Source organism: Cuculus canorus, chromosome 9 (assembly GCF_017976375.1).
Source record: "Cuculus canorus isolate bCucCan1 chromosome 9, bCucCan1.pri, whole genome shotgun sequence".
NCBI classification, from domain to species: Eukaryota; Metazoa; Chordata; class Aves; order Cuculiformes; family Cuculidae; genus Cuculus; species Cuculus canorus.
In genome coordinates, this window is record NC_071409.1 from 7,990,589 (window position 1) to 8,018,110 (window position 27,522).

The window sequence follows — 27,522 nt, forward strand, 5'->3', positions numbered from 1 at the left end:
TTCTAAGAGAGTTATCATCCAAACACAAAATGTTAGCACCTTGAAAAATTATGGCACACTCAGTTGAACCGTACTCAAGCATCTGAATCCCAAAAGCATTTAGAACAGATGTTGGCAATAAAATTCAAAGCAGTCAGAAATGCGTTTAAAACTTGCAAGAGATTCACCTAAGCAGAAACAATTTAAGTGTCCATATTGATTAACTCTGACAAGCTCCTGTGACAAAAGGAAGCAAAGCTCAAACCATGCCTGCTGTTGGTGTTCTTAGCCACTAAAAAAACGATTCATCAAATATCAGGCTTCCTCGTAGAGCTTCTCAGCCACCTGGGAATACCATAGCTTCCGTGAGAAGGTTGACCAATGGATGGTGCACTAGGGGTGCAGCATTACTATCCCCTAATGACATACATAAAGTCCATAAATTTATCTACAGTCTTCTGGGTGAATAATAAGGTCCTGCAACCCTAACAACGCACAGCACAGGTTTACTGAGGAATGACCGTCAGATGCTGCTTTTGGCCCTGTCCCACCAGTCCCCCTCCCGTAGTGGCTCCAGACTCCCTGACCAAGCACACTGTGCAACCGCCTCTGTCAACAAGTCCTCCCACTTCTGCTTTCCAGTTCATTTTACGCAGTCAGGTCATCAGCACGCGGGTTCTGATCGCGGATGACACAGCGCACAGCAGGGCGCTCTCGGTGCTGACCGTGTCCTGCTGGCAGTCCCACGGCAGATGCTTTGGCCCACAGTCGGGAGCCACATCCCTGATGGAGGATGCAGGCATGATGTCACACGCTGGGGCACGGTGGCTGCCTCCCTGCTGCAATGGCCGTCCGGCCGCACGCACCCACCACGCGCACACCCTCCCACCAGCACCGCCGACCACAGCCCCATCCTCCTCTCCTTGCATTAATCACACGCAGCCACACCCGCTGGGGCCTGAACAACACATCGGTGAAATGAATACTATTTCTGTGTTAGCCGGGGTGAGAGGACTGCCATCATCTACGTTTCAGGAGTTTCACCTAAAATCTGATGAAGCAAGACTAAGATTTTACATAATAGTGTGTCTATTTCTATACTCAATTTCAACTCTGCTCCTGAAAAGATAGGTAAACAGTACATTTTCCTTAGTACAAATAAAGGCTTCCCATAGACACACTGAAATAAAAAAAAAAACCTGAAAAGACCTCCTGTCTCATATTCTTTAATTGCCCGAGAAACAGAATTTACTTTGTGTGGTCCTTCAAGTAAAAGGAAAGCCTATCCCTGCAAATGATGTGTGGTATGCTGCGAAAACTCCTTGGAGAATTATCTCACAGATCTCTTATTTACTTTCAGCTTTCTTCTGCACTCACATTGCGATCAACTGGAATGTTCCTACCCAAATATCTATATATACAGCTTCACATAGCTCTGCAGCTTACAAGTACGTTGGACCTAAAATTAGCCAGTAATACCATACTTATTAATAAAGATGAGTGACAAAGGAGAAATGGCTTTATTTAAATAGTGGAGCAAAGTGTGCACGATCTGCATGTTGCATATCTGAGGCGGGTGTTTCATACCCAGCTCTGCTCCAGCAGGGCCAGAGGACCGGTTGGGTGTCCACCAGGAGGGCACCACAGCCCAGCCTGCTCTACACATACAGGGCAAGCAAAGGGAAAGCAAGTAACAGCTTTTCTACAGCATTTCTACACACATTTTTCTACCAGACATTGTTCTGCTAAGAGATTTTAAGTAGATAAATAATAATTTGCAGTATGTGTGCCAAGTGTTCTGCCTCTTCACTGGTATTCCTATCATCTAAACTCAACCACATCATGTATTGAACAAAATGGCCCTTCCAATCCAGCCCCTCACCAATTCAACCAATATGGCCAAGAACTCACTGCAACCACTACCAGTGGACACTCATTCCTGGATTCACAAGAGCAAAGGAAGAAAGGGAGTATCAAGGCTACTCGAAAAACAAAACACTTCCTAGAGGAATTCACTAAGAAAACAATCGTGAGGAAACCGCAGTTACAGAAATCTAGACGCTCAACATGTTAAAGTCCTGTGTTAGAAGAGTGAAAAAAACCACAGCAGGCTGAAATATCCCAAGAGTTTGAGACCTGGGACGAAGAGCCAGAATCATGTAGGATACAAGAGGTACCGGCTGGATGTCATACAAGCTTCAGCTGCAGGCATGACAGGATGGCTGGGGCTCGGAGCAGCTTCAAGCTTGTAATTACACCTTCAGGATCTTCAGCAGTACAACATGGAAATCTGTCACCCTGCGATAAAAATATATTGGTAGCTTTTGTTTTCTTCTAACTTTATGAGGGGAAAAAAAAATTAGACGCTTTGATACGGATCGTCTGAAATGATTGATTTCAATCATTCATTTTCACATCCCAGATTCCTCTGACAAATCTCCTTCCAGGAAAAAAAATTGTGTCACTGAGAATGACAACCTATGCTACTATAGGACAGCAGTGCCTGACCTGTCTGAAAGCACACAGATGCCTAGAAAACTGCCATTCTCACAGCAAAGCTGATCCTCCAAGGTCACTGGAAATTCAGCCAACATATAAGAGCCTTCATTCCAGGGAATTCTTCTTTGTGCGTAACCTATAGCCAAGAGCCCCATCCTCAATTTCAGTTTACAAATGCTCTTTGCTTGACTTAAAAGACGATTTCTTATATTTTTGACAAAACAACTGGAACCTCCTCTCTCCTCAGTGAATTATTACATTATGTTTCCAGGCAGAAGTACCTTATTTGGAATTTTAGTCACTGGTGGACACCTCATTGTTTCTTATCAACAGCCATCAGCATTTCCTTAACAACATACAAAAACAGTGCAGAAGACAAGTGTTTTAATAGAGAGCGCTAGGACTGCTGCGAGCTGAGGTAAGGATCATTAAAACTACTGACATCATTGTTGGCAACCAGAGAAAAGGGAAAACCTGTGTTTAATCTATTTCCTATTCACCACAAGTTTCAGCTGGAGTCCCCAGTAATGCAGTTTAGGGTTGGCTTTATGGAAAAAATTAGTGACGCAAGAAAAACGTATGGAAACAAACAAGCATCGTTAAAAGTTACTACAAGGCACCTTTGACAAGTAGTCTCTGCTCAACATCTGTTACAACACACATGTAGATAAAACTCATGCATGTTCCAGCTGGCAAAGCTTGCTTCTCAAATCTATTCGCCCCGGCTGGATACGACACAGCTAACACTAGTTCCTATTACAGCCAAACTCCCATTCTTAAATCCAGTAACTAAAAATAAGTTCATACTACATTTTATTTCCATTATTGGGGAGCTGCAGAATGAGTACTAAAAATCTGAACTCTCCAAGAGCAGAGTGTCTAGACAATTTAATAATATATCTTTCCTAGAGTTAACAGAATTCTCATACATAAAATAGATGTGTTGTTAAAATACACTTAAAGTGTAATACTTACTCCTTCCTTACAATCCATCCTCTTTGAAAAGTAACCAAGGAGGAACAAATATATCAAAAGAAACTAAGGTGAAAACTCAAAGAGATCTGCAAGCAAAAGACGTTCCAATCACTTAAACTTCTTGTTGCTATTAAGGGGTAATAACATCTTGTCTCTAAAACACCAACAGAAATACCCTTCCAAAGGGTCATTTCATTTCAAAACAAGTAAAATAGTCAGTCGCTGTTGAAGTTCCATGACCATTGCAGCAAATAAACGCAACTTTGTCACCGATTAAAAAGCCAGGGCAAAATGTGGCTCCAAAAGAACAGACCTGTTTAGTACACTGTGACACCTTCCCAGTGGCAGCCGGACAGCTGCTTGTTTAGGAAACAACTCTACAGGTAACACAGGCAGGTCAATGACAAGGTGACTCCTGATTAAAGAAAAAGCAGATTTTTCCAGATCTCTGAAGGAAGATCATTTCCCAACTCTGCCCTCAACCTTGCTAAACCAAACACACCTATCCCACCAACTGGGATAGATAGGTACCACACTGTACCTATCCCACCAGCACCTCATGGAAACAAGGAACACCAAGGGCTGGTTGAAGACTCCCTTTCAAAGTTACTAGTTACAAAGAAGAGGTTTTAAAAGCAAATGCATTTGCTGTTTACTTAAGGATCACATAGAGCATCCTATCCTGTGTAGTGATTTACCGCATAATGAACACATCTACCCAGTAAAAAATAAAAAGCTCAGGAACAAAAGCTCAAAATAAAAAGCAATGCGTTGTGAAGTGCAGGATTTCACAGGTCGAGGTCTGCCTGCAGCCTGGGCACCCTTTGTCTGGGCAGGTATAATTAAACGTCTCAAGAAATCTGACACAAAGTAAACAAATTAAGTAGTCCTGAAAAGCTCATTTACAGCTCTTAACTCATGCAAATGTCACCAAGACAACACCTAATTATAATGAAACGGTGCACAGCTTCTTAAAAGCTGAACTTATCCACATGGCTTTGTGCTCACCACACTGATGGGCACAAGTAGTGTCTGTTTACAGATTTCTTGGCATTACTAATGTGCACACAGATACGGGAAGTACCTCATTCGGATTAATTAAAAGCACCAACCAAAATTAAAGCTACCTTAAATAACTTCTTTTCAAAGAGATGCAAATCCGTCGCACAGTTTCCCCAATCTCACACGGACTGTTGAAAGAGTAAAGGAATGCAAGAAGAAACAATGGTTGCTCTAGTATGTTAATTACAGCCTGAGTACTAACAATAGAACTAAACAAGGTAATTACAACATTGCTATTTAACTTGACAGGCTATAATCTACATTTAATAAGCCTAGATAAGCTTTTCTTCATTGTACCCCAAAATGCCTATTTCGGCTTTCCCGTGAATGTTGTAAGCTGGGAATTACTGAGGATCCTTTCCTATCAGGCCAAGTAACCGGATTCCTTGTTCACATCCCCTTTTTCTTCTTCCTATAGGTAATCATTCTCCGATGGAGGAACCTAAGGTACAGTCTTATCCGTTATGAGTTCAGACAACATTCACTCCCTTTATGTGCAGCACTGAAGAAAGTCATCCACACCACAGAGGAAGATTTTCCCCTTTTCCACAGAAAGGGAAGGTGTGGAAAAAAAAAAAACAACTCCACAAAACTAAGAGATTTTAAAAATAAGATTATGAGCAGAACCAGGTTCTTACATTTAAAAATCCATTTCCTGGGGTGTAAGTAGAGTAGGAAAACACAAATTAAACCACACGCATTCTTCAGACGAGCTCCTGCCCAGCGAAGAATTCATCTGTTTGATTTCAACTTCACAGCGCGTCAACCTGATTTAAACTCGCACAAGACAAAACCAAACCCATCACTGAGGTCAGCAGGAAAGGCTGCTCCACAGCAAAGAAGCCAAGGACTGCCTGTCCAAAGCGCCCAGCGCAGCAGGGACACTGCTGGAGAGCAGATTTATCTCCTTCCACCTGTGAACCGGATGGGGAAAACCAGACAGCTCTGCACACTGGTATATAAAGATACTGGAAAAAGGAATTTCCCAAGTTTGTATGTAGAAAAACTATTTAAGGGATCTCCTGCTCTCTTGCACAAAATCAGCAGCAGTTGAGGCTTTGCACAGGACTGACTCGAGTCAAACATTGAATTTCTGATTAAATATTTCATTTTTTTAATTTTGGGGAAAAAAAGTTATTGACATTTTGTTCTTCTTGAAGACTAAACGAAACAAGCTGTGACTAAGTTTAGAGAGAAAGAGCTTAAATTCAATGGCCTGTTTTATAAAGAAATTCCACAACCTTTCTCGCGGTGATGTAAGAAAGTGACAAAGCAAAGCAACTGTCCAACAGCTGCGATTTACAAAAAAACAAGATGCAGCCCACAGATTTTTGTTTGTTTGCTTTTTATGCTATGGAAAACGTGGAGAGATTATCATTAAGAAGGGCTATACTGTAAGTGTGATTCTAAGGGGCAGGTGTCAAGAGGAACAGCAACAGAATGAGGGGCAATGGGCACCGCCTGGAGCACTGGAAGTTCCATCCGAACATGAGGAAAAACTTGTTTACTGTGAGGGTGACAGAGCACTGGAACAGGTTGCCAAGAGAGGCAGTGGAGTCTCCTTCTCTGGAGATACTGAAAACACACCTGGACACTCGCCTGTGCAACTGAATCTAGGCGACCTTGCTTTACATGTGAGTTGGACTGGATCATCTCCAGAGGTCACTTCCAACCCTCACCATTCTGTTTGTTCCCCTTTTGTAAGGGCTGAAGCTCTGGGTCTTTCCCCTTCCTTTACCAATAATCCAGCTGAGTAACCAGCTAAAGGCTGAGTCCAGTTTACATGAAGAGAAATTCCCTTTGTTTTGGGACTGAGAATAATACTACTACTATGAAGCAATGGAATACAAGACCTCACAAGTTCAACACTGCAAGTTCATCCCAAATCTTCTCATAATGATTCTCTATAACACTCTTGGCAGCATGGTTTGTGTTTGAGCTCCCTCAGGTAAATCCACTGCTGGCTAAGGATCATCAAGCCAACCACATCCTGGGCTGCATCAAAAGCAGCATGGCCAGCAGGTTGAGGGAATTGATTCTGCCCCTCTATTCCTCTCTTGTGAGACCTCATCTGGAGTATTGTGTCCAGTTCTGGAATCCTCGTAACAAGGATATGGAGCTGTTGGAACGGGTCCAGAGGAGGGCTACAAAGATGACTGGAGGGCTGGAGCACCTTCCCTACGAGGACAGGCTGAGAGAGTTGGGGTTGTTCAGCCTGGAGAAGAGGAGGCTCAGAAGAGATCTTATAGTGACCTTCCAGTACCTGAAGGGGCTACAGAAAAGCTGCAGAGGGGCTATTCATAAAGGCTTGTGGGGATGGGACGAGGGGGAGTGAGTATAAACTGGAGAGGGGCAAATTTAGACTGGACAGTAGGAAAAATTTCTTCACCATGAGAGTGGTGAGGCACTGGCCCAGGTTGCCCAGGGAAGCTGTGGCTGCCCCATCCCTGGAGGTGTTCAAGGCCAGGTTGGATGGGGCTTTGAGCAGCCCGATCTAGTGGGATGTCCCTGCCGATAGCAGGGGGCTTAGAACTGGATGATCTTGAATGTCCCTTCCAATCCTAACTATTCTATGATTCTAAGTTAATAGCTTCAGCCTTCACAGGAGAACACTACTGCTGTTCTCAAGATGCAAAGAAACTTCAGATTCAACAACCTGGATCATTCATTTGGGAAATTGTACTGTTCAGTTCATTGAGTTTTCAGGCTCCAGCCCCAAAGAATTTGGGGCATTCACGCTTCCCCTGATGACCCAAGAACCCACTACAAGTTTAGAAAGCAACGGTGAAGTGCATTTTGTATGCTGTATCCTTGAAAGAGTTAAACACTGCTTGGTATTTATCAAACATATAACCATATATCAACGATATTAACAAGAGGAATCCAGAAACACAACTTCACTCTGCAATTTGTTTCTCAAAGGAGTCTTCTTAGCACACTTTTTTTTTTTTTTTTTAAATTAGTAGTTTGGAATTCAACAAAACTCACTGATTCTGGGAATCATCACAACTGCTTTTGCTATGGGGAAGCAGATGATCTGTGTGCCTTTAGACACACTCATACACCTCAGCTTGTTAGCAATTTAAACATACACAATTAAATTTGACCAAACTTGAGTACACTGAAGCTGTGCTCATATTATATCAACTAAATTACACCAGCAGTGGAGCTCAGCAACACATTATACCCAATGTAGCTACCACATAATCAGAACAGATTTCAGCTGCTGAATTTTCATTATCCTTCTGTGAACTTGTTCTTCACATGCCTTTCCAGCATTGTGGTCTGTTTCCCTATTCTTGCAGCCACACATCGCCACTTTCTCCTGTGCTTTTCTGACCTGACTTTATAATGCTCATTTTCTGCCAGATTTAGTTTTCTCTGACATGTTAAAACCCCCTATATAGTTATTCTGAACTACCTTGAAACTATTCTCATGGTATGCACTGAATTGTGAGAGTTCCAGCTTAAAGCAAGGACTGACACCATTCGGTTTAGCTGGAACCTTTTTCCTCCCAATGGACAAGTAAGGGGGAAAAGCAGAACAGTCAGAAGAAAAATGGTATTTAAAAAAAAAAAGACACACAGATGTCCCACTGGGGGGTAACCTGGCCAGTTGACCTTCCCTTTGAAATTTTGCCAGTGCAAATTAAGTAGCACTTCTGGCAGCAGCGTGGGAAGGAAGTTCTGCAGTGATTTTGGATGAAACACTTCCTCAATTCCCAACAACAGCGCATTAAATATAAGAAAAGGATAACAAGGAGGCTCTGGAAAACACATTCTGAAAAACAGGCCAAGAAAACAGAGGAGGGGATAAGAACAACCCAAATGTCATAAAGTTGACAAAATTGTAACAAGAAAGCCATGGTAGATACAAGGCATCCATTATTTTGACACTGTTTGCTACGCTTCAATATAAAAAGCATACCATACAGCAAAAATAACAGCTGAAAACAAATTAGAGGCAGTGCTTTAATGAAGTAAAATGAGATGGCCTTTGGTAAAAGGCAAAAAGCAACATTAAAGTTCGTGACAACTTGAAGCTGGACTAGAAAGCAATTATTTAGCAACAGATTTAAATTTTCACCAAGACACCACCTGACACCAAACAAATTATAGGAACTGCTTTGACCCATTGTTTTCTTTCGTAGACCAGGAAGATAACACCGTACAAGCCTATGACATGATTTTGTTTCAGTAAGGACCTATTTTCATGTACATCCACATGCATTCACCATGCATTTCTACCTTCCAGTTAATTTGCACTCATTGAGCCTGACCTTTTTCACCTTCTCGCTCTCTCTGCCATAAATTGCAAAACTTCTCCAGGTGATTATACAAATTTTCCTCTTCCCGGCACTTCAAACCAGATGCTCGGAGTCCTTTGACATGTAAGCTTACAATAAAACCCAAAGCATCACTGATATCTAAAAGCTCTTCAACAACGAAGTGCTGTGGTTGGGGTATGCAGTTTCGGGGTAGGTGGATAAGCACAGAAATGAAGGTAGAAAGACCTGAAACCCAAATCTGCTTCTTGGTTTGACTTGCTATATAATTCTACTCAAGTTACTTCATCTTTGTCTCATGTAAAACAGGTAAGACATCTACACCCCAGCTATTTTGTACATGAAATTTTCTTGTGAGGAGGAGGATATCATGATGTCTCAAACACACAGTCACCGTAACACTTACAGAATTAGCTTTGTGCCTTAACCTTCCCGTATCCGAGTGTCTCGACTGCGTGATGAGAACTGCTACCTGACAGAAGAGTTCAGACTGTGCCAGGGGCCAGACAGCAGGGTGGCAAGTGTCTTGACAGTGCCCACATGATGACAGATGCAGGGCAGCATCTGGACAAGGTGCTATAAATAAGACATCAGGCCAGCCATACCTAGATGAGAATAAAAAGAACTGGAAAATTGCTTCATTCCCTGAACAAGAATGTTATATGTGGAAAATATTAGTTTCTCACTATATGGTCTTAAACTACGAGAACGCATCTGTATTAGGGTGGGGGCAAAACTATCAATGCTTAAGAAAATAAACAACATGAGAATTTTCTGACTGTATGCATTGCCATGCACTATTCCACATTAAAAGAGATTTACGAACCTAAGTAAAATCTACACGCAAATGCATCTTTTTTAACTGGGAAACAAAATTCCAACTTAAGAAAATAAGCCTTTACTTGTAGTGCAAGAGCTGTACCAATCTACTGCCACTGATTTAGCAATCAAGACATTTTGGTCTGTGATGGGATTAACCTCAAAAACAATGCTGAGCGCTTTAATGAGCCCTGAGGTAGTTCATGGCCAAACTATTCATTGTACCTTTTAAATATTTAAGTACTTGTTTGTATATAGATTAGTTTTTCAAAGCAATTGTCATCCAATTTATTTCCAGAAACCAAAGTAACAAGAAAATACAAAATATAGGGTGATGAAAGGGCACAAAGGAAATGTAATTCTGATTCAAAATAATGAAGCTATCTCAAGTTCGAAGTATATGAACAGAGGAAGCAGCACCTGGCAGGCTCTGGGTGAGGGGAGAGCCCTATTTGGATACAGCTGCAAATTAAACCCACATTATAAAGACCAATCAGACAAACTAAGCTGTTACTTTGAGTTCCATTCAGTGAAAACCTAAGAGCCTGAATGACTGCCAATATTATATTTTAAAGTTACTAACAGCTTAAATGGACTAATCTTCACTTGTTCAGCTGCCGTGATTTCAAACGGGAAACTAATCAACAGCCACATTAATTATCTGATATAATTTTAATAGCAATCTAGCATTACGAGACTGTATAATTACACACACAAAAGTCAGAGCAGGTAAAAGTTTTTCTCATCTCAGAATTTGCAGTCAGACATTTTAATTCAATAATTCTTACTTAAAGTCTATTAAAAAAAAAAACCAATGTGTCAAGTGGAAATTTTTCCCTGATAATGTAAGTTGTTCACAACAGTATCAGTAAGAATCTCACTAGATGATAGATACTGTATTATTGTGATACGTAAATATTCCAACAGTAGTCACATGCAGTATTAAGGATAACCCTTTAGAAGCTATTGGTATAAGACGACTGAAAATTAAAAGCATATAGGAATACAGATTAAGGGCTTCACATGCACACAAAAGGATCCGTACATGCCATCATATCTCATTAAGATGTCATGGTTAATCAGTGACTGAAAGTGTCCACCAAACGTTAACCTTGACTACATATATAAAAATCCAGCCTTATTACATGGTATGACCACACTACATAATCTCCGAAAATGGAAAGTTCTCCACATTCTCATAACCTACGACAAGAAGCTGTACTGTCAGTCACCCAATCTCCTTAACAAAGAGAGGAATTTTTAACTATCCTGGACTGCTGTCAGTCTCAGTGATTACAAAAGTAATCAACGCTACATCTAAACCTCTCCTCAAAATAAGTGTTACTAAACATTCTTTAATATCAACTTAATTCAAAAAGTTACTCAAAACCTACATTACACAGAACAAGGTCTCTTCCCATAACATGAAGTTGTTTAACGTTATCTGGTTAAGCACCAATAACAGGTTTAGGAATGGCTTCACAAAACAGAGTTTCGGTAACTACTTGTCAGACAGTCTTAGTGACTACCGTACTGTTTAAATTAGTGTTGATGATGGAGCATTGATGTCCAAAACTAGGCAGACTTTTGGCATTTAGCAATTCAAAACCTAAAATCCTACAACTTGCGCTCCCTTCCACCTTCAAATCTTCTCACAACTGTGTATATCCCACTACTGAAGTCTATGTTACAGTTCAGCCACGCCACAGAAAAGCCATTGATTAAAATACCCTGAAAATAACTACTCTAGGCACATAAATATTTTCTTTTCCTTCAGAAGGACGGATCAGTGGGCTGCCCAAATGGCAGCTAAACATATGCCAGTCAGGGCGCAAAGACATCCATCTGCTGCAGAGAAGAAATACAGTCGGCACAAAACCTAAAGACAGTGAAGTGGGAGAGGAAAGGAGGGTATGGACAGCACAAGTAGCATGGTCACCAAGAAGACAAAACGCATTGTGCCATACTCCAGAAACCTCAGCTTGCATTGCTTTTATTGGTCTGGTTTCTTGAAGAAATTGAGCTTCTGGAATTGGTAGAAGAGAGAGCAGACCTTCTAAGCAGGATGCGAAATTGAGTTTAACATTGGCAAAGACAAAGTTCCAGATCCGCTAAGCTGCCGTGTATTTTGTAAAAATCCACGGATGAGTAAAAGGATTCCTTTTCTGAGAGAAATTTTTAACCCATGTGTGTCCACGAGGGGCAGAGGGCAAGCAGGTCAGCACCTACCGTCAGTCCCCACAGCCATCTCCTCACCAGCCCCAGCAGCTCCTCGCAGATACCACAGAGGAAAAGCAGCAGAGGGTGCGCTGGCGGCACGAAAGGGCAGTTAATAAATGGAAGACAAATCTATAGGAAACAGGGCTTCATTAGTTCCACTGCTCACAGATCATCTGTTTGTACAAGCAGTTTTGCTTGGAGCAGTGTTTTGTCAGTGCTATTACTGTTATGTTATGCAAAGAATGTATTAAATTCTTAAATATTACATGAGATTTAATGGATTGTGCATCACATGTGGGAGGTCAAACAAGGAGGGTAATGTTCCGTTCAGCCTCACAGATATAATTTAAAAAAGAGAAGCCTGCATTATACTTGAAGGAGCAAGTGCAGCTCCAATATCTGCCTGAGAAGGAGAAAAGAGCTTGGAAAGAAGGAGGAAAATGTACAATAAAATAAAATAAAAATTAAGAACTTGCTTGTAACAAGCAACAAACAGTGCAAGAAAGTTGCTTCATCTTTGTTATAAAGTTAACCCAAACCACAATAACACTGTAAATCAAGCAGTTATGCCATTGATGATACCTAGTAGTAAGTTACTTCCAAACCCAGCGCTCCACAGTAAGGAAGATTTACAGCACAGTCCGTTTTAAAACCTTTTCTGCTGTCAGGAGTTACCTATATAAAATTCTCCCTTCACCCCTCCCCTTACCCAAGAGAATACTGTATTTGTTTTTTAAGCTTTTGTATACGGTTGGAAACTCTCAGCAGCTGCAGTGGTGGTGACTCCGAATGTCCTTGCCACAGTAAGGAGAACGTATGAAGATCAGCAGAAATCATCTTGACTTCTACTTTCCATCTGTATTTGCATGCCAGAGTAAAAAATACTCTAATTTAAGGTCCAGTTCTCTTAATCTAAGGCTTTAATCAAGATAAAGCCAGCATTTTTGTTACAAAACTTCCATTTTCATAGCCTTTTGGCGGGGGTAAAAACCCCATAAACAGCACAGCAACCAGTCTACATTATTTTGTCCATCTGTTTTCCAACAGCAGCAGTTTTTTCCTATTATTAAAAAGGTTTTTTGCAGGTGCATTTCATCATTTTAAATCACAGAAGGAACAAAAGAAAACAACTTTGCAACTACATTGTCATATTGAAAATATATCTGTCTTGCAGATTAGAATTCTCTCAGAAGGGATATTGCTTATCACGTTTTTCTGCAACACAAGTTTTCTACTTACAGTATTGACATAACAAAGAATGGCTTTTAAGCAAACACAGCACCTGAAATGTAGCAATTACTCCTTCAAACTTCAAGGTCACTTCAAAATCAGCAAAAGACCAGAGCTCTCCCAAGTATTTGTAGGAAGAGATGAAAAACGAATAATGTTTCCAACTCATTGAGAATGGTTCAGTTCTTATACCTAAATCTTTCCAACAAATTTCAACTGGAGGGAACTGGTAGCAAGCATGGGAAATTTCATCCTTAAGCACTGAAAGCTGTGAAAAACAAGAGCAAATGAGACTTTCTGCTATTTTACCATCCAAAACATAGACAGTACAGACATATACATGACTTTTCAAGTGAAAACGTATTTTGAAAACAATAAGCAATTTAGCTAAAATAACCTAAACTTCCTTACAGGGCATAACATAATGATTATTTTAAAGCTACTTCCCTGCAGACAATCAGGTCTTTGCTGGCACAATCTTTGCATGACTGTAAACACGGCTTTTTAATTTAAAAAAACCCCACAAAACCTCCTCTTTTGCTACTATTTTTGCCAAGTATCTTCCAGATGGGCTTAAGAATACATCCACACATCCTTCCATCCTCTTATTTCCTTTTCTGTGCTCAGATGCCTCCTTCCTGCTGCTGTATTATTTCACAGAACCATAGAACGTCCTGAGTTCATCAAGTTGGTCAAGGATCATCGAGTCCAGCTCCTGTCCATGCAGCTTAAAATCAGCAAGGGAGAAGTAAACAACCAAATTTTTCTGCACTGTTCTTTCAGTCAGAGCAACCTTATGACAACAAGAAGTAATAATATATTCAGACGTGTGTAAGATCTCGAAGCTCTGCATTTTAAATGTTCAGCTGGCCACTTCAGTTATGTGATGCACTTGAAATAAATAAAATACTAACTCACTCCACTGAACAAAGCTCTGCTTCACTGAAAGCAAGATCACAACACTAACAGAAGAAAGGCCAACAGGGTTTTGGAAACATCCCACAGCTGCAATTTAGACGCAGTGATTAAAATAGAGAACACGGGTGTCTACTGACATTTTGATGCAAAAGGTTGAAAGACAGCTTTCCCCGTCACTTAATGGTCTACAAAACAGATTCAGTTACAGGAAAAGAGTGTTGCAATCTTCATTTACTACAACCCCTAAATTTAGTAGCACAGTCATTAGTAGCAACAAACAGCTCTGAACACAGCAGCACCTCAGCCTGAATACCTTGTGCCTGGATGAAGGGCAAAACAACAACAGCTTTAAAACGTTGCATTTCCTGCGATATTATGCGCATTTAGCCACAGTCTGAGCCAACAGGGCACTTCAAAGGATACAGCAACTAGAAATGTGATTGCTTTGGGATTGCCCATATCACCACCCCAGTAACCTTGATATTGCAATCATTTCTATATCTGTGGTTCCACGTGAGCTGGCCCGCCTTCCGCCTTCCTTTGCCACAAAACCAGTTTTTAATCTGTCTCCCCCTCTCTCTATACGCACAGGTACACTCTATACACACAGACTGATACATATAAGTATATACCTATAGAGACACAACTCAACATATCCCAATGCTCTTACTTTGTTGATACAGGTTAGCATAAAATGAGATTTCTCTCAGCGTTGCCTTCAAATGCCTACAGCACATGCCATCTTCCATGGAAGTACCAACTACGGGTAAAAAATATGTGCACAGATTGATCAGTCACTAGAAAATAATGCACTCAAAGCATCCGATTCAAAAGGTCTCGAAGCTCTCATCACTCTTGTCCTGAAGCAGCTTACAGGCCAACCTTTGGACAGCTAAATCAGAAATGCTAAAATCACTTTACAGGTGAGGGACAGTCTTTGTGTGACCAACACTGCTCTAAAATATATTAAGTAGTGTATGTTAGCTTCATCTGTCACAAAACAGTGTTCAAATACAAGTCTGTGACCTGCGCTACAGCAGTATCCAAAAGAAGCTGAGGTAGGCTAGAAGCTAGGTTCCCCCAAATGGAGAAAACAGACCCGGTTACAAACCCACAGATATAATCTTCTGTCTGTCTGCAGACTCTCATAAATAAATCCACACAGAACCTGCAGTTTGCATTTCAGACATTTCATAAATAATACCAATTCACTGCTTGCAAACCTACCTGAAGGCAACACAAATCAATGATTTTCTTTCCCGTGTATCCCAAAATTACTCGTAGTTGCCAAGCTACCACCTCACAAAATAAGTCACTGCTAGTAACTGAGTTGGCAAACAATATTTCTAGCAGTTTTGCTGATTTTAATTACTCTGTGTAGTTTTTATCTTAATAAAAAGATAGCTTCTACAGAGGTTCAGGTCTTTTGTGAGAAAATAATTTCACTTCTGCTTTCCGTGATTTAAGCTTTATCAGAAAAAAAAAATCTTAGGAGAGACCCTGCTATGCACCATACTAAAATCAAACTATTTTAATAAGCAATACTGGGCCTTCCTATAGTTTAAATCTTTCCCTGCAGTTGGCAGTGATTGTTTCTGTGAAGATCAAATAAAGTGTTAGCACCCACGTATGCCAACATAAAATAAAAGACAAAAAAAATTAATCTAATCTCTACACACATGAAAAAAAACCCAACAATTTCAAGCCCCTCCATCTTATAGGCTGGAAAGATGAAATGAAAGCAACCATTTATAAATTGGTATAACACTGGTATACCAGGAGGGAACTCATTGCTTGCTTTGCCTTTGAAAAGAATTTATCTGTTCTTCGGATTAAGTTACAGCGGAGAGGCCCCTCCAGCCCCTCTGCACCTTCCATGAATTTGGCCCCTCTCCAGCTCTGGGAACTAACTGCACTCCCTGCTCCACAACACGAAGCTCCTTGTGCGGCAGCTACTTTATTTTTAAATTTACCAGTTGGGTGGTGGGAAGTCACAAATATTGGAATGGATGACATAGTTTTTAATTATACTACCATTTGTGAAAAACACCGATTATAATTTTCAAAGGCCATTACTAAACACGTTCTCTCCGCAGTGCAGAGCAACTTCACATTTTCCTTCCATCATTTCACGTCAACCTTTCTTTTAGAAAACGTAGATACTCTGGTTCAAACCACAGGATGAGCACTAAGCCCTGGGCTACAATTCCCGGTGACGCCAGGCTGTGTGCGCGCATGTGCCTGTTTGCACGCTTTGGCAGCTTGTGAACATCCCCACACACCAACCGCTGCACAGCAGCTGCAGCAAATCACATCCAGAAACCTTGCTGCACCTCCTGTACGTTCTGGTATGCACTCACAATTATTTCTACACTACAATCTAGCAAAGATCATATGAACAACTGTAACGAAGCCAAACAGCTCTGCCAAAGGAAGAATTGCATTAATATTAGAAACCCATAACACTGAGTTTCCTAACACAGCGCATGACCATCAAGTGAGGGAGAATGGCTTTAGAAAAGCAAAAAGATGGTGTGACTTCAGTTTCACATACAGCAAAATAGTTATAATAGCCAAATAAAATAAAGAACAAGAAACCATGTCATACATTTCACTAATATGATCACTACGCTGCAAGCTCAGGGTTTTGCAGAACGCTGTTGAAGGGGCTGGAGCACGAGTCTCATAAGACGCAGCTGAGGGAACTGGGGTTGTTTAGTCTGGAGAAAAGGAGGCTGAGGGGGGACCTCATCGCTTTCTACAATTCCTGAAAGGCGGTTGTAGTGAGGCAGGTGTTGGTCTCTTCTCACAAGTAACAAGCAATAGGATGAGAGGAAACAACCCCAAGTTGTGCCAGGGGAGGTTTAGATTGGATATTAGGAAAGATTTCTTTACTGAAAGAGTGATGAAGCACTGGATCAGGCTGCCCAGGATAGTGGTGGTGTCTCCATCCCTGGAGGAGTTAAAAAAAACACATGTGTAGATACGGCACTTTGGGACATGGTTTAGTAGGCACAGTGGTGTCAGGCTGACGGTTGGACTTGATGATCCGAGAGATCTTTTCCAACCTTAATGATTCCGTGGATTTTTCCAGTCACCACAAGCATTTACAGGCATAAAGATCAGAGCTCTACGTTATTCTAAGAAGAAACGACATAAGTTCATGTCACTACAAAACAAAGCATCAAATACGATTCACATCAGAGGAGTACCTGACACCCATGCATCTTAACTCTACTGTGCAGTGCTTCTTCCCAGCATTCTCCCGCATCCTGTAACTGCTCATTAACTGTTCCGTGATATACCCCCACACATGCCAATATCCTTCCACAAGTGTGCTCATAAACTGAATGCAACACTTCAGAGCAACAGCTATAATTACTTCAGCTTTCAAAGCATATCCAACAGCCTGCTGGCTCTTCTGCATGTCTCTGCACATCAGCTGGAAACCATCATTCTAGATGTGTCTATTTTTATAATTTTGGAAAGACTACAACTAACCTCGAGAGAGTGCAACCAAACCATAAGTTAATAAAAAACATTTATTAGGGGTGGGGGGGAAAAAAAAGGGAACTTCTGACTTGCACCTTTCACTGTATTTTGTTTTCACACCATTCACAGCATATTTCAAAGGAATCCATCAACTTAATAGGACAGGCTGAGAGAGTTGGGGTTGTTCAGCCTGGAGAAGAGAAGGCTCTGAGGAGATATATGTATAGTGACCTTCCAGCACCTGAAGGGGCTACAGGAAAGCAGTGGAGGGACTGTTTGTGGTGATAGGACGAGGGGCAATGGCTATAAACTGGAGAGGGGCGGATTTAGACTAGACCTAAGGAGGAATTTCTTCACTATAAGAGTGGTGAGGCACTGAAACAGGTTGTCCAGGGAAGTTGCGGCTGCCCCATCCCTGGAGGTGCTCAAAGCCAGGTTGGATGGGGCTTTGGGAAGCCTGATCCAGTGGGAGGTGTCCCTGCCCACGGCAGGAGGGTTGGAACTAGACGATGTTTAAGGTCCCTTACGACCCAAACCATTCTATGGTTTCAAGATTATATAATTCTTCTTTCCATATCACCCAAAGGCCCTAGAAAGGCACCTCGAACAACTGTCAAGACAAAATGTCATGGCCTTACAGTTATTTTTGTTTTTCTTAAAGTCAAAAGTCAAGCAACTATGTAATTACATTGCTTTCTTCTACAATTAGAAGATAGGGTACATTTGGGGAAAAGACTACATCGAGCCAATGTGCTGCCACAGCACAGTATCGGGGTGTGCTCTGCAGCTCAGCCATGTGTGCCTCGAGCTTTGACGTTTGCTGGAGTTCTCCTATCTCCTTCCATGAAAACCAACACCTCCAGATTTCACTGCAGGCTGTTTATGTGAAACTAAAGTTAGAAGCCAAGCTGAGCGCCATCAGAGGGTGGGGTGTCAAGACAAGTGTGTAGCCAAGTAAGAAGAAGCAAGGGGAGCCTGATCTCATTCGTACTCGAGAAAGTAATTAAGAGAAGTAAATAAAGGAGTTATGCCCATAAATCTTACGCTGCAAAGCAGATTTTGAGATGACAAAAAGACAGATGCATGTTTTTAAGTCACATGAAATAGAAGCACATTCCATGGGGAGCCAGCGACCCTTCTATAAGCAGCCTAAATGCCAATTATGGCAGACAATTCGAGCTAGAGACAAAAAGCCACAAATCTCATAGTTTGAGATAACTTCCAAGGAGGTGATAAAGTTAACTTTGAAACTATGCAACAAGACTTCAGCCTTCTAATAATGAATACATTATTGCAGAACACCCAGGAAAGGATGACTGTGCCCATCAAAGCACACCCTGATTTGTGGAAACAGAGAGGCTGAAGAGATTATGTGGCTACTTCACCTATTTCTCCCAGAGTTACAGAAAGAATTTTCTGCTTACGGAACTTCAGGGATGAGAACTTGACTGTGCAAAGTATCAATGGCAAGATTTTAGCTCATAGCTTCAGTAATCTCTGCATGTGACCCGGCTATGGTCACTCCTAACTGCAGCAGCCGGATTTACCAGGGCTGCCATGGGAATACCATGACATTTGATTTTCTGCAGCACCAGTAACCTGCAACAGGAAGAGGGCAGGGATCCAGATGGCAGATGGAGGCTTCAGCACTTCATCTTTTTATTAAAATAATGCTTTCATTCTAACCTCAAATGCAACAGATACGTTGCCATCTCTGTCCCAGCCAGTACTCGGAATACAGTTTATTCGACAGCTTATCAGGTGGTTTTCCCCCTTTGTAACAGACTCCTTCTAAATTATAACGCAACCAAGCTGCATCTTTTCTTTTTGTGCAATACCCTGCAGCCTGTAGCAGCAGCTGGGGATGGCAGATCTGTCTGTCCCCTCTTTCTGGCTGGTTTGGAGCTGCTCGTTTTCCACTGTTTCTCCTACACCTCTAGCTGCCTGCAGGATGCAGCTGCCCAAGAAGCCTTCCTGACATGCTGCGTTACGGTCATTTACCTCGTTATTAGAGTACTTTGGAGAGTCTTTGCCAACTTCTCAAAGCTAAAAATCCACGCAGAGCTTCAAATCCAGTTGCCAATAGGAATACATATATATTTTAGGAAGTTGCATTGGATTTCAGTTTCTGCTCTACAAATATAGTTGGGGGAAAAAAAAAATACAGCTTCCATAGAAACAATGAAACTGAACCGAGTTGTTAGAGTTTTCTAGGCTGTGAGCACTAGCTCTCTTCCTTCAGTAGCGCTCAGGCTGCAATATATCTGTAAGCATCCACCTGCAGAAGGGTAATGCATGTGCTTTAAGTAGCAAGGCCACTTGAATGGATATCGAGAGCATGGAATTCACCACTGTTGGTATGCAGCTTCCAGCTTTACTTAGCCACAGAGAGAATCTCAGCATTTGTACCTTCTCTTGTGCTGCCTGTGTTAAATGCTTTCTCAGCATACTCAGACACGTACTTTCAGTTCCCCTTGACCAGAAGATGTTGACACTTATCCCCAAGTACTTGTATACAATAGACAGGATCAGGTGGGCCTCTGCACACTTCTCGGTGCTACGGAGGTGAGTTCCACCTTACCCTCAGAGGTTGGCCAGCTATCACCAGGACCCCATCTCCATGTAGAGAAAGCTGTAGCAACACAAGGAGTGGTAGGGCCCCCAACGGACCAGCAGAACAAACCATGGAGCATTATGCCACGGCCTTCCATAAAAAAACCCAAACCAAACAGGTTTGAGAGTGATTTCATCCCCCTCCACTTCCTTCACTCTTTACAACTGATAACTTCTAGGGAGCAAAAAGAAGTCTCAAAACATCTGATCTAGCCCATGGCAGGGGGGTTAGAACAAGACGATCTTTAAGGTCCCTTCCAAGCCAAGCTATTTTATGATTATATAATCTGCATCACCATCCTCTTCCTTCCCCACAACTAGCATAATAATACAGTAAGGGAGCGAGGAAAGTCAGTTTCTCCAGAGCTGAGAGGTGGAAACACTTCACACCGTAAACTGAACAAAAAATGGTACTGAGCTGGCTCCAACACTAAGTATTAAAGACTGTTCATAGAATACTAAATATTGACATTTTTGATATAAGTATTTCAGTATTTAATAAGAAAGTGTTCTCTTGGCCAAAGAAGCAGCTCTGGGCTTTTTTTTTTTTTTTCTCCAGTTGGTGGTTCTTAAGTTACACTTTTGTACAAAATAAAAAAAATCAACCCAGTCTCCCTCCTTCCCTAAACAGAGGCTCTTTTTCTGTATTCTAAGAAGCAGAAGTATATTGCTGAGATTTATGGTTGCTTTCAAGGGAAGACTTTCATATAACTTAGGATTAATTCACACTTTCAGCTACCAAATTTTACTTCAGAGTCATGGAAAGAGAAAGAGCAGACAAGGAAGGCAGAAGGAAGGCAGGATAAGCTCTCACAGGGCTCACACTCAGTGTTCTTCCAAGACAACTATACCCCAGCTAGAAAAATCCAGATGGATGCACCCCCATGAATACTAAATATCCCTAGCATAGATAAGACTAAGATGCAGCTTGACTGTGTCCAGATTTAGATGAAACATCGTTCTCCACTTTATTGAAGTTTTCCTTCACACACTGTGGAACATTACTTTAAAAATGGGACAAATTTAAAAATTTGTATATCTGTTGTAAGCAACTGAAGTTAAAAATAAAACAAACCCCTCACTATTTTGAAAGGAATGCCTTTACCATTTTTTTTCTATTTTTCTTATTGTGCCATTTTTAGTATTTGTTCAAATTGCTATTTTTCAACTTTGCAGTCTTTCCAGTCTTAAAATCATGCAAAACCTCCAAGTTCTCTTTATTAATCTCCCTTTTAGATCATTTCCACCCAAATTTATTCTAAAAATACAACAAAGAAAACCACTAACAGCACTAGGCTCACTGTCTTCCAGTTACCAGTGGTTACCACCCTACAAGCCACTGCTCTACTGAAGTGAACTTTGTGAGGATTTTAGAAGAGCACATTTACTTGAAAACAGGGGAATATATACTATCCTGGACTCAAACAAAAGAACTACTCATGTTCCTCAGAGTATAATTCAATGCCTTTTAGCTGTGAGTTTTACCCTCACTCGTTTGCACCAACATGCAGCCTCTCAACATGTAGCTTTGAGATGAGGCAGGGGATGAAGAATTTGTATTCTCAAAGCACACTGGGACATAATAGAATACCAAGGGATACATCACGCTGATAAAGTGATAAAAGGTGTTTGGAGTCTTGTTGCATAAACAACAGCCTACCTGCTTTCCACCACAAACTGAGGGTAACTCAATCTAAATAAAATCTTATCACCGGTAGCCGAGCACTATCCCAATGCTCTCCTTGTAATCTGAAAGGAAAATTATGACTGGAACCCAGATGAATCACACTCCCAGATGAACTTCCCAGTATTTTTTTCCTGGCTAGAAAGAAGGAAATTTTTTCCAGCTTACTATGAAGCAATAGCCATCTCACCTTGCAGTACTGATGAGTTCAAGCAAGTAAATCAAGAGTCTCCCTTGGAGGTACACGAAAAAAGAGAGAAGCTTCATGCCTCCCATCTAACCCTGCCATGAATGAGGACATCATTCTGAGTGAATGACAAAACAAACCCACGAAGCATGAGAGCTCAGGAACATAACCAATGCCCAGCTGGGTCAGACCAATGGTTCAAGTCCAGAATATCTCCTCCTGGGTAGGAAAGGTGCTATTTAGAGAGATGCCATGACCATGTGTTACAGTCCACTCCTCCGACACTCCACCTGCTGACCATGAACTCTCCTAACCCTGTTTTGAACCTGCCTACATAGCCTGTTTTCAAAACATCCTCTGGCTGCAAGTTGCATAAATTCACCACCTGCTATGTAAACAAATACTTTCTTTCATCTGCCTTAAACTGATTCCCAACCAGTTTCATCAAGTGTCCTGTAATTCTAGTACTGCAGGTTTTCTGTCAACAAGAGTTCTGAGCTCATCTTGCCCACCAGCAGCATGATTTTTTAAACCTTGATCACATCACACCTCTCATCTTTTAAATCAAGCCTTTTAAATGACCCAATTCCACACAAAGCAGCAACACCATCCCCTTGGACTGGAGGTGACCCTTCTCTGCACCTCCCCTAAACCAAGGGTGCAAATTGTATCTTATTAAGATGCAGACACAAAAACTGTGCCCTCTGCTCATGATGCAGTGGGCAGACCGATGTTTCAAATACTAACAAAAATGACACCTTTTACTTGTCCTCAGTACCTTTTTCTGATAATGCCAAAAGGCGCTGCCCATGGTTTTCTGGCTTTTTGTTTTGGCTGCTGCTGCTTCACGCTGCAGACAATGATCCTGGAGAACTGCCAATGACAAACACAAGGCCTCTTTTCCAAGTTCCAACCCTCAGTTCTGAGTTCAGCATCACACAAGCATGGTTTAGTATAATTTTTTCCTTATTGGAAAAAACTTAATGTTTAAAAACCTACGTTTACCTATGCTGACATTCATCTACCATGGTTTTGCCCACTTCGTTACGGGACGGCCTCCTGGAATTTCTCAGCACTGACACAAGATCCGACTATGCAAAAGTAACAGTAATATCATTTTTCATCAGAACTGAAAATATTTTGAGGCTGATGCAAGTTAACAAATAGAGCTGTTGGTTTGAGTGATGTCTAGAAGTCACAGGGAAAGCAACCGAGATCAATCACGACCACTAGAGCAAGTTTTATCATTATGAGAAAATTACCAGAGACAGGAGATTTAGTAAGCAGGACAGAAATTGGCTGCAAAATTGAACCAAAACAACAAAAAAAAAGCTCCTACACATCCCACCTCCGTGACTGATGGAGAACAGTATAAAACGTGCAATGCACTGATCATACAATTGTAGACTGTTCACAGATATAGCTACTTGACCACTATTACAGAGGAAATTACATCTCTTGTAACACCAACTCTGGTGATACTCTAACATGACAGCCAGATAGCAGGATTCCTAACATCATTTTGTATCTGTCAGCCGTCAGTCCTCACTTACACTGTGCAATGAAAAATGACTGTCAAGGAGATCTTCAAATCTATCTTTTAAAAAGTCGATGTTAAAATACAAGTAACCCTGGAGGAGAAAAAAATATCCTAATTAAAAATCATATTGAAGATTGAAGCAGGCTTCTTCTGCTAAAATATTCCTTATTGGGGCAAAGCTGAATCACTACAATAGCAACAGAAATCAAACTCAAATTAGAGGGCTACAACAGCTTATCACACAAGAAAATTCACCAGTAACTGTGAACAAAAGCCTTAAAAACTTCTGTGATTAATTTAAGATCTTAAGAAAATAAGTATTTTGGCTCAACTGCATCCTAATGTTATACCACCATGGGAATCATAGGATGGTTTGGCTTGGAACGGATCTCAAAGACCATCCAATTCCAACACCCCCCGCCATGGGCAGGGACACCTCCCACTGGCTCAGGCAGCCCAAAGCCCCATCCAGCCTGGCCTTGAACACTTCCAGGGGTGGGGCAGCCACAACTCCCCTGGGCAACCTGGGCCAGTGCCTCATCATCCTCAGTCTTCACAATTTTTTGCTAATGTCTAATCTAAATCTTCCTCCTTCCAATTTAAAGCCATTTCCCCTCATCCCATCACCCCATGCTCTTGTAAAACGTCCCTCCTCAGCTTTCTTGCAGCTCCCTTCAGGCACGTCTATCACGCACAGCATCGCCAAGAGCTGCCCCCTAAAACCCAACACAGAAACCTCATGGGGTAAAGCAGCAGATGTAAAGTTAAAAATAAAATACTGGTAATTTCCCTGACTAAGCATGACTGCAGTTTGCTCTGTGAAAGAACACAAGAAAAAAAGAAAGCAGAACACCTTTATTCAGATCCAAAAATTCATTTAAATTCTCTATCAAAACTGCACTCCCTCTTTTCTCAAAGATATCAAAGACAATTTTATGGCTGTTTGCTCTGGCATCAAGTAATTTCAGACAAAAAAAAAATTAGTTTCACCAGATTCTGTTGACTAGAAAGCTATTTTCTTTAGCAATACCTAGTAGACCTGGGAGTCTGTTTCAGGTTTGGTGGCAGAGCCTTCTTCCTAACAAATACAAATATCACATTCGGTTTGGTTTTTTTTCATCTTCAAAGCTCCTTATACATTGCATACAACAACTACCATACACCGTACTTACTGAAAAACTGCCCTAACACTCCCTTGAACAAAAGAACCCCTCTAACTTCCAGATTCCAGAGTGCAAATGAATTCCTGATTCCAAGAGATTTAGGTTTGAAATCTCCCTTCTCTGTCTTCCCCCTTCATGTGTTGGGATTTTCTGAATGCTCTGATTGGCAGTTCCATTTTCAGAAACCCCTGTTCTCTAAGAATTTTCCATTTGGGATCAGGTGATGGATAGGCACTTTCTTTCTTTTCTTGAAATTCTGAAGGCTGAGAAACCTCGCAGCAGCCCAGAACACGTCCTTCTGGAGTACCTTGTACGAATGGGGTGTCACCTCCTGCCACTGAAAGCAACTGCACTTTCCCCAAGGGTGCTGAAGCCTGGGCTGCCATTTGTCCTCTACAACGCTTTCCATCACCCTAACTCTAATTTCCCAGTATGAAAGTAAAGTAGGACATAATAAATAGTAAAAGGAAAAAAAAATTATAAAAGAAGAAAACCTACTTTTGGTTCTCAAATGAAAAACCTTGTAAACTTTTATGCACCGTCTCTTATATAGAAGGTTTTTTATTTGTTTTCCTACCAGTCAGCCAGCCAGAGCTAACAAAACATGCCCAGGAATGAGTACAGCAATGTCATATTAAATATACAGAAGCTTTTGAACCTGATTAGCGATGACTGCAGCAAGCCCTCCTTCTGATATCAAGACTGTCCCACGCAGAGTAGGAAAGTTGTGAGCACGCAGACAGCTACACAAAGCCACGTCAACCTTCCCCTCTGCTCTTCTCAGCAAGGCACCTGCTGCTCTGCCGAATAAACTGCTGGCACAATATCCACACATCTGTCTAATAGAGGAAGGATGGAAGGAAGGATGGAAGGATGGAAGGATGGAAGGAAGGATGGAAGGATGGAAGGATGGAAGGAAGGATGGAAGGAAGGATGGAAGGAAGGATGGAAGGAAGGATGGAAGGATGGAAGGAAGGATGGAAGGAAGGATGGAAGGAAGGATGGAAGGAAGGATGGAAGGAAGGATGGAAGGAAGGATGGAAGGAAGGATGGAAGGAAGGAAGGATGGAAGGAAGGAAGGATGGAAGGAAGGAAGGATGGAAGGAAGGAAGGATGGAAGGAAGGAAGGAAGGAAGGAAGGAAGGAAGGAAGGAAGGAAGGAAGGAAGGAAGGAAGGAAGGAAGGAAGGACGGACAAAAAACACTTCCACTCTTAAAAGGAAGGAAAAGTATGAAGCAACTTTGCTATTAGTAACCTAATTCTACAGAACAAGAAAGAAATCTCTTTCCAATGCTTTCCTGCCTGAAAGCTGAAGTAGGAGTTACAGTTCAGCTTCTCTCCTCTTCCTCCACCAGCATTAGTGGCCAAAGGGTTTTTCCAAAGGAATCAAAGTTGCCTTTCAGTTTCCTAAGCAGATGAGAAAGGCAAACCAGCCTCCAGAAGGAGTAGGAGAGTTCAGAACAGGAGCAATCAAGGGCTATCAAACATGGAAAGCACCAGTAAGTTAGGGGAAGAAAGAAAAAAAAAAGAAAGTATTTGTGTTATAAGGAATGTTACAGATTCAATTTTAGTGCTGTTGCAGTGCCTACTTAAAGGGAGAATAACTTGAATCATTAAACTGCATGGTGCCACGTGTTGCAGCTTCTCAATCTTGACCACAGAATCAGCAGCTCCAAATTCTTCTGGTGAGTATCGGGAAAGAGCAATTCAGCTGCATCACTGTTTCTGCAAAAAACGTGCTTTTATTTTCCAGTTCTAAATAGGGAAGAGTGTTCCCTCAACATTTGAGTAAATAAAAACCATTTTCAATATTACTAAAGGATATAGTTCTCCTATCTTCCACTTTCTGTACAATTTAAATTGGTTTTGCATCAGACTAAGTCTGTTGCCATTTTTAAACAAAAGATGCAAATAGTTCATTAAAATGAAGCCATTCTTAAACCCTGTTCCTTTCATCCTACAAATTCTTTCCTGCCTTGTCCAACTCTAATGTTCTGTGCACTTCAATCACACAGAACATCGGAAAACCTCAGTTACAATTTCATAAACTGAAGAAAGCACAATTCCACTGCTAACTTCACATTACATTTCTTGCCTTTTCCTTGTGAGCAGTTTAAGTCCTAAGAGACAGGTCTCTTACTTTGAAACCTTAACACAGCTCTATTTCAGTTCTCCCAGTTCTATTTTCCTCCCAACTTTTGTACTGACAATTTATTTGCAAAACATTTTGAAACTTGTATATGCAACAACTCGTTAACGAGAAAGTTGCCAGTATACACATATTTGCAATAAAAGAACACGCTAACTCAGGTTTTTGGTTCTTTATCCTGCATATCCTGAGTTTGTGTAACTTAGGAAAGAGAAAGAGACTACTGCTATCACACTTACCTTGGCATGGATATCTAGTCCCCCCCTGAAAAGCAATCCACCCCACCTAGGTCAGAGACAGTAAATAACAGTTATATTCTTTTTAAGACAGGCAAAGATTACGTGTCAAACATTACGGGTCTTTCCAATTCTCTTTCCAATTCTCTACTCTATTCATTAGATCAATTGTTTTGGTTTCTCTAATCTGCATTCACCACTAAATAACAGCAGATTTAAACTCCCTTTAAACCATGCAGTACTTAATAAGAGAAAACCAAGGAGCTGACAAATTAAATTGGAATCATAGGATCATTAAGGGTGGAAAAGACTTTAATAATACGATCATAAAGTCTGACCATCCGCCCAACACCACCATCCCTACTAAACCATGTCCCAAAGCACCACATCTACGCATTTTTTGAACCCATCCGGGGATGGAGACTGCTGCTGCCCTGGGCAGCCTGGTCCAATGCTTCACTACTCTGTTA

General features: G+C 41.3%; 1 protein-coding gene across 1 annotated transcript in view; it reads right to left on the minus strand.

Annotated features, from left to right (window-relative positions):
• IRS1 (insulin receptor substrate 1) overlaps nt 1-27,522 on the minus strand; it is a 59,046-nt gene that overhangs the window by 3,672 nt on the left and 27,852 nt on the right. The window lies entirely within an intron of this gene.